The sequence below is a fragment of the Bison bison genome, unplaced genomic scaffold (genome assembly GCF_000754665.1).
Source record: "Bison bison bison isolate TAMUID 2011002044 unplaced genomic scaffold, Bison_UMD1.0 scf7180017864035, whole genome shotgun sequence".
NCBI lineage: Eukaryota > Metazoa > Chordata > Mammalia > Artiodactyla > Bovidae > Bison > Bison bison.
In genome coordinates this window covers 19,955,141-19,960,123 of record NW_011494607.1, presented here as the reverse complement: position 1 = coordinate 19,960,123, position 4,983 = coordinate 19,955,141, and the positions used below count along the sequence as shown (strand labels likewise).

The 4,983-nt window shown below is 41.2% G+C and overlaps 1 non-coding gene across 1 annotated transcript; it reads right to left on the bottom strand.

Moving 5' to 3' along the window:
- Window positions 1-340: 340 nt before the first annotated feature.
- Window positions 341-412, bottom strand: TRNAC-GCA. Its single transcript has one exon. It is a non-coding gene; the product is annotated as a tRNA-Cys (tRNA).
- Window positions 413-4,983: the final 4,571 nt, after the last annotated feature.

Sequence of the window (4,983 nt, the reverse complement as noted above, 5' to 3'; positions counted from 1 at the left end):
TCTTATTCCAGTGAGTGACCAATGCTATTTGTCTATGGCTTTATCCTCACTCATTACTCAACCAAAATTTTAGAGTTAAGTGCGCACTATAATATAGGGCATGTGCTAACTATTAGATTAATTCCATATTTCATTTTTAATTCCATATTTCATCTTACATTCTCTTGGATTTTATTGACTCCAAATAGTAATGGAAAGTGAAAGAAAGTGAAAGTGAAGTTGTTCAGTCGTGTCCAACTCTTTGTGACCCCACGGACGGTAGCCTACCAGGCTCCACCGTCCATGGGATTTTCCAGGCAAGAATACTGGAGTGGGCTGCCATTTCTTTCTCCAGCGGACCTTCCCAACCCAGGGATCGAACCTGGGTCTCCTGCATTGCAGACAGACGCTTTACCGTCTAAGCCACCAGGGAAGTGCAAGTCACATATTCAGTCTAGGCATGACGTTGAATACTCTGAAATCTACATGAATCAGAAACATGTCCTCTTAGACAGGTGGCCTAGTGATGAAAAGAGGTGACTATAATAAAAGGAAGTCACGGCAGTGGTGAAATATTTGGAAAAACCTTGAAGGGACATTTAGGCTGAGTTTTGAAGGTGACTATGAAGATGGTCAGAGATGACAGAGAAGAGCCCTCCAGGTAGAACAGCATTAAGAAAGTCTCTGAGATAGCCTGGGGTGTCCAGTTGGTCTGCATTTTCAGAGAGGAGAAAGGGACTGAGCCAACAAAAAAAGACTAAATATTGTGAATACTTACCTTGAATTACAGGGTAAGAGTTGTGAAGCTCATATAAGTGAGTGTAATGGAATTCCTTGAGAAGGCACCAGAGAAGATGAGAAGGAATTCTGAGACTAGGACAGAGAACCCGTGGAGTTGGAGGGTGTGCCCCCATGCCTGTGGATGGATACCAACAAAATTGAGACTTGCTCAGATTCTGATGTGACTAGTAGCTTATAAAACTACTAATTCAGTAGCCTTGGAAAACTACACATTGCTTCCCAAGCACACTCTTCACAACTTCCTCCAGTTGCTTACACCAATACCTTGGGGGTCAATCCTTGACTCCCCCTCTTGCTCACTCCCTGCCGGCCACAGTGGTCACCGTGCTTCTCCGGGAATGTCCTGTGGACCGTGGCTTGCGCTGCTCCCTCAGCCTGGCCCTCCCCAGACACCCACAGGCCTAACCATCTTACTATAAATGTCAGCCCACCCAAGCTCACCTATCCCATCACGCTTTCCTGTTTTTTCTTATCACCATTAATAAAAATGATTTGTTTATTAGTCTCTCCAACTACGTTTCCTGATTAAGCTTCAGGAAGAGTTCTTTATCACATTCATTCAGGGCACATTACCAGGACCTACCATCACCTGGCACATGGTCACTGCTTGATAAATCCTTGCTGAGAGGCTTCCTTGGTGGTGTAGTGGCTAAGACTCTGGGCTCCCAATGCAGGGGACCAAGGTTCAATCCCTGATCAGGGAACTAGAGCCCATGAGCCACAACTAAGACCCAATGCAGTCAAAAAATAAGATTAAAAAAATCTTCTTGCTGAATGTCTAAATGAATAGAGACAACCATGGATTTTAAAATACCACACACCTGTGGTATTTTACTTGACACCTTTATTTTACTTCACAAGTTCACTTGACACCTCCTCTTCTCAAGATGGCAAATACTCTCAGGCTCAACCAAGAACACGGACTTGCCTGATCGTCCTGTCACCTGTCAACAAAGGAGAAGCATACTGAAAACTGAGTGGTAGCTTTATTATGATGAAGACTATGGAATATTTTTATATAGCAGTGGATCTTGGGTATTACAAGTATGTTAAAATTTCAAATCATCATAAAACCTTTTTCGCCTGAAGTTTCTCTTTTTTTAAATAGGAGGTTTTTACAAATTTTACAATGTTGTGTTGGTTTCTGCCATACAACAACTTGAACCAGGTATAAGTATATGTACGTGAGCCTCCCTCCCTCCTGCCCCCACCTACCCGTCTCCCTGCTCTAGGTTTCAGAGCAGCGGGCTGGGCGCCCCGTGTTATACAGCAGCCCCCCCATCTGTTTCACACGTGGTAATGGATATATGTCAATGCTACTCTCAATTCGTCCCACTCTGTCCTTTCCCACTCTGTGTCCACAAGTCTGCCCTCTACATCTGCTTCTCTATTCCTTCGCCACAACCGGTTCATCTGTTGTTGTTATTTAGTTGCTAAGTTGTGTCCAACTCTTCAACCCCATGGACTGTAGCCCACCGGGTCTTCTGTCCATGGAGTTTCCCAGGCAAGAACACGGGCCTTTTTTTTTTTTTCCAATAGAAATGCCATAATTTATTCTGTTGTATAAAAAAGTCATCCTTATGTAACAAAATGTCTTCTTAGAAGAAGATATGTTTTATTTCAGATCATAAATAACCAGCAAACATACAACTGTTGGCAACTTAAAAAACAAAGTCAACACTGGTGCTTTCCATCAGTGCTGAAAACAAACCTGCTTAGGATATATTTACAGGATATTACAGTACTCACACACAAAAATTGAGGTATTTGGTTGCCATTTCCTTCTCCAGGGGATCTTCCTGACCCAGGGATCAAACCCACATCTGCATTGTCAGGTGGATTCTTTACCACTAAGCCACTAGAGAAGCCCTAGGCTCGTCAGTACCACTTTTCTAGATTCTGTATATATGCATGAAATAAGATATTTATTTTTTCTGTTTTTGGCTTAAATCACTCTGTATAACTAGCCTAAAGTTTTTCTCTTCTCTCACCAGACTCCTTTCTTTCCTCCATCACTGCTTGTAACTATTCACAGTGAAAAGGCTCACCAAACAGGAACTCCATATGTTTGAAAAATATGAACTGACAATAACTTCTCTCTTTCAGAAATAATTCCAAATGAATATACAAGCATTATTTCATGATCAGATCAGTCGTGTCCAACTCTTTGCAACCCCAGGAATTGCAGCACGCCAGGCCTCCCTGTCCATCACCAACTCCTGGAGTTCACCCAGACTCATGTCCGTCGAGTCAGTGATGCCATCCAGCCATCTCATCCTCTGTTGTCCCCTTTTCCTCCTGCCCCCAATCCCTCCCAGCATCAGAGTCTTTTCCAATGAGTCAACTCTTCGCATGAAGTGGCCAAAGTACTGGAGTTTCAGCTTTAGCATCATTCCTTCCAAAGAAATCCCAGGGCTGATCTCCTTCAGAATGGACTGGTTGGATCTCCTTGCTGTCCAAGGGACTCTCAAGAGTCTTCTCCAACACCACAGTTCAAAAGCATCAATTCTTCGGCGCTCAGCCTTCTTCCCAGTCCAACTCTCACATCCATACATGACCACAGGAAAAACCATCGCCTTGACTAGACAAACTAGCTTCTTATAAAGAAAAACCTGATTTAAGTTTTAAATCTTTTGACTATTACCAAAATAGAACTTAGCTTCAAAGATATATATTGAGCCCGTAGATTAGCACTCATTTTCTGCTTTCAGAAATCTAAGCTTTAAATCTGAAAGAGATGAGGAGATAAATTTTTTGAATTTTAAGATCCCCCAAAACGCTCAGAATGATAGTTGATTCCAGGTTGTTCTGAAAGCCTGTTTTAGTAATGGAGGATGGCTACAGAGACTTCTGGAAAGAGTTATTCCCACAGTTTCAAGCTCAGTTCACTTTTTTCACTACAGAGCATTCTGTCCTATTTCAGAAAAATTAAGTGCTTCAAATTTGAGGACTTTAAATGAGATTTCAAAGATTCTTCTTTGTTTGAAACTTCTGCCCCAAGTCTTTTGCATGTCAATTTGAGAAAGACCTTGGGGTGCTATTCAGATCTTGGGTCCAGTCCTACCCAAGGTCAAGCTTTGGGCCCCAGCAGCCACATCTGAATAGATGCTTAAAATTTTACTGTTACTCTTAACTGGCCTGTGATTCAGAAAATATTTCTTAAAAGCACTTGAGTGAATTTTCACAAGTTCTGTGTCTCTTTATGGAGACTTCCTGGAGAACATAATGGATTATAAATCAATCCAAGTTTGGATAAGCAGAATTACAGCACCTCCTCCTAATTAATAGTTCTTTGAATCCTGAAATCTGTGTTTCCTTACTTATTTTTATTATTTGTCTGTTCTTGGTTTTATTTGGACTTGTTAAATCCTATAGATGCCATGCCTGTCCATTAAAAACAAGTGAATGATTGTACCCTTGATTCCAGTTGTACTGGAAGCAGTTTTTAATGATTTGAGGATCGCAGGGCTGATCTAAGACAAATTTTATTTCTGAACTTTCATCCAAGCACACCTGGCTCTTGGCATCAGAACACTGCACCTTGCAGGATGTGGACTGCCCTAGCCAGTTGTGGACTCCCTACAGCCAATGGCCCGTTCTCCCAAACAGCCTGGAAGGCACCAACTTTTCAGAGGGGAATAGAGCTTCTGAAATAACCAAATAATTCCTGCAAGTGAAATGGCTAGTAGCACTGAGTTATGTTGACTGCCATAAAAGAAAAACACCAAAGACCATCAGAAAAAGGAGATTCTTCCAAAGTTTCTCATGGCAGTACATCAGAATTGGTGCATGTTCCACTAACCACATCACTCTACTTAACCCCTCAAATTGTATGTAATTATTTTATTTATTGTTAGGTTTCATGTTTCATAATCATGTTTCCATTATGGCTTGCAATTGTAAAGGGAAATTTATTTGGATGTGTAAGTTCTAACCAAAGTGGACCAGCAACACATAAAATGACTTTAAATTACAGAAGAGAAAGTTTGAATTGGAACAACAAAACTTCCCAGCAAAACCTTTATCTAGATCATAGGCAGTATTTGTAAACAATTTTTATGTAGTTAATATATTCAACATCTTCAGTTGATCTCTTATTCTGCCTTGCAATTTTTAAATCATTTTTCAGTCATTAGTAATTTCCTTGCCATGTAAAAGCAACAGTTAGCACTCAGAAGGTCCACTCTGATAGCCATCTGGGTC